Source organism: Somniosus microcephalus, chromosome 28, assembly GCF_052327205.1.
Source record: "Somniosus microcephalus isolate GS21.2 chromosome 28, FLI_Smic_1.0, whole genome shotgun sequence".
In the NCBI taxonomy this organism is placed as follows: domain Eukaryota; kingdom Metazoa; phylum Chordata; class Chondrichthyes; order Squaliformes; family Somniosidae; genus Somniosus; species Somniosus microcephalus.
This window is the reverse complement of record NC_141014.1, coordinates 31,874,657-31,882,548: the sequence shown is the minus strand read 5'-3', so window position 1 is coordinate 31,882,548 and position 7,892 is coordinate 31,874,657.

Below are 7,892 nucleotides of genomic sequence, written 5' to 3'. Positions count from 1 at the left end.
TGTGTGACTTCTTACATTTGTCCACCCCAGTCCAACACCAGCATCTCCACACCAAGAGAAAAGAGACCCAGCCTGTTCATCCTTTCCTATAATGCAATGCAGCAACTCACAGTTACTTCACTGTCTCATCTCGCACAATTCCTCTCCAGTCCACCCTTTCCCACTTCCCGTGCCCCAATAATTCCCCCTTTGAACATAGGAACTGCTGGATGAAAAAAAGAGCAAGATCCATCTAGTTCACCTTCTACAACCCTGGGAGTCATATGATGGGATTTATTTGTTCATGGGATGTGGGCGTCGCTGGCAAGGCCGGCATTTATTGCCCATCCCTAATTGCCCCTTGAGAAGATGGTGACAAGCCACCTTCTTGAACCGCTGTAGTGAGGGTATTCCCCACGGTGCTGATTTTGTCATAGCAGTTGGGCCATTTCAGAGGGCAGTTAAGAGTCAACCACATTGCTGTGGGTCTGGAGTCTCAAGGATGGCAGCATATCCTTTCCTAAAGGACAGTAGTGAAGCAGATGGGTTTTTAATGACGATTCAATATTGAGACTAACTTTTTTTATTCCCGATTTATTTAATCAACTGAACTATAAATGCCACAGCTATTGTGGTGGGATTTGATCACACATTTCTCAGATTACTAGTCCAGTAGCATAACCGTTCCCCTGAGATGTGATAGTGGAGTTGTTGACTAATCACAGCAATCAATCTCGATCGATTAGTCTGCAACAGATCCAGACATGAGTTGAGGAAAAACCGCCCAGTGATGGAGAGCTGGGGAAGCATAGGTCCAAAGTCACCTGATCCTCCCGAGCTCGCTGCACTCCCCACACGTCATGTCTCAAATTACTCGTATACTGGATCCCAAAATGTTTGTTTTCTGGATGAAATCCCTCTAATTTGAATGAATCGACACTAACAGCTGCCACCGTCTCCCGAGGGAGCCCGTGCCACAGATTGACCGCTCGCTCGCTGAAATATTGTTTCCGCAGATTCGTTTTGAATTTAACCGCCCCCACCCCCTTGCAATGGTGTGAGCTTCGAGTCACCATGAGCGCTGTCACAGGAGGTCCACCAATCATATAAAAGCGTGCATCTGCGTCTCACATTCTCACACGTGGACATTTCCGTGTCAGTCATTTGGAATGTAAATTGACGCAGGGGTCAAAATGTCGGTAATAAAAGAAAGACTTGCATTTCTATAGTGCCTTCCATGGCCTCAGGACGTCCCAAAGCGCTTTACAACCAATGAATTACTTTTGAAGTGTAGTCACTGTTGTAACATAGGTAATCTATGAATGACCTTCGACTAACATTTAAAAAGAATGCCAGCTGATCTATAGCCCGAACTGCAGTGTTTGCTGAAGTGTGAGGCCTGAAACATAGAAACATAGAAGAAAGGAGCAGGAGTAGGCCATTCGGCCCCTCGAGCCTACTCCGCTATTCAATGAGATCATGGCTGATCATCCAAACTCAGTACCCTGTCCCTGCCTTCTCCCCATATCCCTTGATCCCTTTAGCCTTAAGAAATATATCTAACTCCTTCTTGAATATATTTAATGAATTGGCCTCAACTGCCTTCTATGGTAGAGAATTCCACAGGTTCACCACTCTCTGGGTGAAGAAATTCCTCCTCATCTCAGTCCTAAATGGCTTACCCCTTAGCCTTAGACTGTGACCCCTGGTTCTGGACTCCCCGGCCATCGGGAACATCCTTCCTGCATCTAGTCTGTCTAAGGAGCATCTTAAAGGAGAGAGTGGTAGCGAGGCGGAGAGGTTCATCCTTCCTGCATCAAGTCTGTCTAGTCCTGTTAGAATTTTATAATTTGAAGAGGATACAGCTTTATAGACATCACACTCTTACTGATACAAAATCATCCACACAGTTAGCGCCTTTGGGAAAAAATTGCCCTAAAACATTTCACTCCAGCGTTCTCCAATGAGCTGGGCTGGGGAGGGGGGGGTGGGGGCAATAGGTTTAAGGCCTCTGCCAATCTTTCCACCCGACCTGTGGGGTACTGTCGGGGCCCTGTTCAGCTGCTCCCTCGTAGGCTGTCAGCCTTGCCTCAGTGGGTAGCACCCTTGCCTCTGAGTTTAACAAGGTTTGTGGGTTCAAGTCCCACGCCAGAGGTTTGCGCCCAAAAATCTAGGCTGACACTCGCAGTGCTGAAGGAGTGCTGCACTGTCAGAGGTGCCGTCTTTCGGATGAGACCTTAAACCCAGGCCCTGTGCCACGGTACTAGATTTGGGGCGTTCTCCCCGGTGTCCTGGGGCCAATATTTATCCTTCAATCAACATCACTAAAGCAGATTATCTGGTCATCATCACATTGGTGTTTGTGGGAGCTTGCTGTGCGCACATTGCTGCATTACAACAGTGACTACACTTCAAAAGTACTTTATTGGCTGTAAAAGGGCTTTGGGATCAATGTGCAGCCGGCTCGCCGGCCTTTAAAGGGGAAAAACCGCGCATACGCCGTATTTTGAATGGGCCGCGCAGCACCTTAAAGGTGCCACGCACCCAAAAAAAATGAAAGGGAACATTGTTTGGGAGGTCTCAAGGTTGTGAAAGCTGCTATATAAATCTTTGAAGATTTAAGTGAGGAAATGAGTGAGAAAATTGTGCCAGTTGTGTTCACTTATGGCTTTCAAACTTTGCCTGTTACCATGGTGATGGATGTTCTAGTTTCATAATTCATGTGAACTACACATTAAAAAAAAAAGCCAACTCTCCGGGCTGGAATAAAAATAAAAGTCATGACCTTACTGCCTCAGGTTGCATTCCCCAGTCTGTGACGAAGTGATCTTCAAAGCACGTTGGTAGGTGGGAGGCTACGAGAGCACCGGGGCTAAGGAGAGGGGAAATACGACCAGCCAAGATTTCCCGCTCCCAATTCATTAGCCCGAACCCTGCTGGGAAAAGCACAGGTGTGAACATGGAGTGAGGGCAGAATGGGCTTATCTGTCATGCCCCCCATGGTTGAATTGTCTACCAACTTCAATATCCAGCCACACACAACAACTTGTAAAGAAAGACCTAAATTTCTGTAGCACCTTTCACAACCACCGGACGTCTCAAAGCAATTTACAGCCAATGAAGTACTTTTTGAAGTGTGGTCACTGTTGTGATGTGGGAAACACAGCCGACAATTTGCGCACAGCAAGCTCCCACAAACAGCAATGCGATAATGACCAGATAATCTGTTTTTGTTATAACAACAGACAACGCTGGAAAAACTCAGCAGGCCAGGCAACATCCGTGGAGAGAGAAACAGAGTTAACGTTTCAGGTCGAAACCCTTCTTCATTTTGCTATTGTATCTGTTTTTGTTATGTTGGTTGAGGGATAAATATTGGCCCAGGACACCAGGGAGAATTCTGCTGCTTTTTTTCAAAATAGTGGACGTGGGATCTTTTACGTCCATCTGAGAGAGAGAGATGGTTTAACATCTCAACCAAAAGACAGCACCTCTGACAGTGCAGAGCTCCCCTGGAGTGTCAGCCTAGATTTATGTGTTCAAGTCCCTGGAGTGGGACTTAGAACCCACAACCTTCTGCCTCAGAGGCGAGTGTGCTACCCACTGAGCCACAGCTGACCCTTTATTTATATAGCGCCTTTAACATATTTAAACGTCCCGTGGCACTTCACAGGAGCGTTACCAAACAAAATTTGACACCGAGCCACATAAGGAGATACTAGGGCAGGTGACCAAAAGCTTGGTCAAAGAGGTAGGTCTTACAAGGAAGAAAGAGAAGTGGAGAGGTTTAGGGAGGGAATTCCAGAGCTTGGGGCCCGGGCAGTTGAAGGCACGGCCGCCAATGGTGGAACAATTAAAATTGGGGATGCGCAAGAGGCCAGAATTGGAGGAGCGCCGATATCTCGGGGAGGGGGTGTGGGGGGGTTGGTGGGGGGGATGGAGGAGATTACAGAGATAGGGATGGGCGAGGCTGCGGAGCGATTTGAAAACAAGGATGAGAATTTTGAAATCGAGCCGTTGCTTAACCAGGAGCCAATGTAGGTCAGCGAGCACAGGGGGTAATGGGCGAACGGGACTCGGTGCGAGTTAGGACACGGGCAGCCGAGTTTTGGATGAGCTCAGGAAGAATGAAGAAGAATTCTCGACACGTAAAGGATGCCCTGCTGGGTTAGTCACCGGCGATCTGCTGTAGCCCACAGAGCGGTATTGTAAATATGTATATAAAATCACGTTAAATTCGTGATAAAAGTTAAACATTACATTAGAAGTTACTTTTCTTTGTGGAGGGACAGGCCCAGTTTCTATCATGGTTAAGAACTGTGAGAAGTGGAAGTGGTGGGGGGTCATGTCTCTGGCTGGGTGTGACCCTTTGATAACGAGAGCGCGTGAATAGCTCCTTTCAGCTGAATCTGTGTCACAATTGCTGTCACCTCACCATCTCACTCGTCTTCAGGTTAACCGCAGTCCCATCTTATCTCTGTCTCATGCCTCATGCCTTTGGTTCTACGTTCCCATTTGACAACAATTCATTCTTAGTGGAAGTGTAAAACCTGGCCGGTTACTATGGTATTTCTCCCTTAACTTTCTTCCCATGCAAGCCCCGCCCCCAACTTCAACCCCCACCCCTCCCCCAGCCTCTTTAGACACTGATTTGGTTCTATATGCCCAGAGCTCCGCATTATAAGACACGCAGGTAGTTGCAAACAGTCGGAGCTTCTGTTTTCACAACCCAGACACTTTGGTGTCAGGTTTATATTGCTGAACTATCGAGACATCTGGGTGTAAGTAACCGTGCAACTTTTCTGCAATAAGAATTGCATCGGCTCGTCGTAATATATATATTTTTAAAACAACATTTTTAATGCCTTTTGTAACTTTCCAACTTTCTCCTGGCCTTTCCTGCAGCACGGTTTCCCAAGGGTGTCTGTATCCCACCCAACCGCCATTCTTCACCTGTGATCCCAGAGAGTTGGTAGGCTATTGGACCATGGGGCAGAATACGGCCGCGTCCGATCTTGTCGGCCAATATCCACATACACACACTTCCAACGAGCAGCGATAGATAGGGATCAGGAAGGGGAAAACGTTGGCAGATTTTTCCCTTCCAACCCAGGAGCTTTGAGTCCAATTGTATCCCTTCGACCGCACTTCTCAATCCTCACGCCCTCCACCACCTAGAAGGACAAGGGCAGCAGGTGCATGGGAACACCACCACCTCCAAGTTCCCCTCCAAGTCACACACACCATCCCGACTTGGAAATATATCGGCCGTTCCTTCATCGTCGCTGGGTCAAAATCTTGGAACTCCCTCCCTAACAGCACTGTGGGAGCACCTTCACCACACGGACTGCAGCGGTTCAAGAAGGCGGCTCACCACCACCTTCTCAAGGGCAACTAGGGATGGGCAATAAATGCTGGCCTTGCCAGCCATGCCATTATCCCGAGAATGAATTTTTACATACTATTAGAAAAGAGCTTTGTTAACAACTGCAGAAGAATGGTTATTGGAGAAGGTTCTTTCAGAGACGTTAAACCGAGGCCCCGTCTGCTCTCTCAGGTGGACGTAAAAGATCCCGCGGCCACTATTTCAAAGAAGAGCAGGGGGGGGAGTTCTCCCCGGTGTCCTGGCCAATATTTATCCCTCAACCAACAGCACTAAAAACAGATTATCCGGTCATTAACACATTGCAGTTTGTGGGAGCTTGCTGTGCACAAATTGGCTGCTGCGTTTCCTACATTACAACAGTGACTGCATTTCAAAAAAGTACTTCATTGGCTGTAAAGCGCTTTGGGACGTCCAAGGCACTGTAGAATTGCAAGTCTTTCTATTAAAAGAAATGCTGGAAATCTCAATCGAGTATAGCAAGGCAAAGAGTTAGATTTTTCTGTTATGCATGAGTGTTGACTAATCCCACTGTGTGTGTGTGTGTGCAGGTTTTGTTGCTAATAATAATTGGGAAGAAGGCTGGTCAACGTCAGGTTGATCTTTGCCCTCCTCCAATTCTGGGGTCTTGAGCATCCCCCCGATTTGAATCGCTCCACCATTGGCAGCCGTGCCTTCTGTTGCCTCGGACCTAAGCTCTGGAATTCCCTCCCTGAACCTCTCCGCCTCGCTACCTCTCTCTCCTTTAAGACGCTCCTTAAAACCTATCTCTTCGACCAAGCTCCTGTCCTAATATCTCCTTGTGTGGCTCGGTGTCAAATTTTTGTCCGATTACTCTCCTGTGAAGTGACTTGGGACATAGAAACATAGAAGATAGGAGCAGGAGTAGGCCATTCGGCCCCTCGAGCCTGCCCCGCCATTCAATGAGATCATGGCTGATCGTCCAAATTCAGTACCCTGTCCCTGCCTTCTCCCCATATCCCTTGATCCCTTTAGCCTTAAGAAATATATCCAACTCTTTCTTGAATATATTTAATGAATTGGCCTCAACTGCCTTCTGTGGTAGAGAATTCCACAGGTTCACCACTCACTGGGTGAAGAAATTCCTCCTCATCTCTGTCCTAAATGGCTTACCCCTTATCCTTAGACTGTGACCCCTGGTTCTGGACTCCCCCGCCATCGGGAACATCCTTCCTGCATCTAGTCTGTCTAGTCCTGTTAGAATTTTATAAGTTTCAATGAGATCCCCTCTCATTCTTCTAAACTCCAGCGAATATAAGCCCAATCGACCCAATCTCTCCTCATACGTCATTCCTGCCATCCCAGGTATCAGTCTGGTGAATCTTCGCTGCATCCCCTCCATGGCAAGAACATCCTTCCTCAGATAAGGACGTTTTACTACGTTAAAGGCACTTTGCGGAACACCTCCGTTCAGTCCGTAAGGGTGACCCCGAGCTTCCGGTCGCCTGTCATTTTAATTCACCGCTCCATTCCCACTCGGACCTCACCGTCCTCGGTCTCTTACATTGTTCCATGGAAGCTCAACGTAAACTCGAGGAACAGCACCTCATCTTCCGATTAGGCACTTTGCAGCCTTCCGGACTCAATATCGAGTTCAACAATTTCAGATCATAACCTCAGCCCCCATTAATTTTTTACCTGTAATTTTTCCACTCCTTTCCCCCCCCCCTTTCCTTTTGTTTCTCTCTCCCACCTGGCAGCTATCTCTTGCCCTGCCATTACACTTCACACCTAATCTCAGCCTATTACCATCTCGTCTAGCTTCGTATACCTTTATTGTCTCTTCTACTGCTTTTGTCTCTTTCACTTCTTTTGTTCTATCGCAGCCCTGCCTTCGATCTATTTTCTTTTCTTTCCAGTTTTGAAGAAGGGTTCGACCCGAAACATCAACTCAAATTTCTCTCCACGGATGTTGCCTGACCTGCTGAGTTTTTCCAGCATTTTCTGTTGTTATTTCGGATTTCCAACATCTGCAGTATTTTGCTATCGTCCTATATAAAAAACAAGTTGTTGTTGGATGTGAATGGACTGAGAGGCAGGACTGGGCTGGGAGCCAGCGGTCCTCCCAAGCGGCAGGGGGCGCTCTGTCTCTCTCCGGCTGACAATCGGCGGTCCTCCCGAGCGGCAGGGGGCGCTCTGTCTCTCTCCCTCTCTCCGGCTGACAATCGGCGGTCCTCCCGAGCGGCAGGGGGCGCTCTGTCTCTCTCTCTCTCTCTCACTGGCTGACAATCGGCGGTCCTCCCGAGCGGCAGGCAGCGCTCTGTCTCTCTCTCTGGTTGACAATCGGCGGTCCTCCCGAGCGGCAGGGGACGCTCTCCCTCTCTCCGGCTGACAGTCGGCGGTCCTCCCGAGCGGCAGGGGGCGCTCTCCCTCTCTCCGGCTGACAATCGGCGGTCCTCCCGAGCGGCAGGGGGCGCTCTCCCTCTCTCCGGCTGACAATCGGCGGTCCTCCCGAGCGGCAGGGGGCGCTCTCCCTCTCTCCGGCTGACAATCAGCGGTCCTCCAGAGC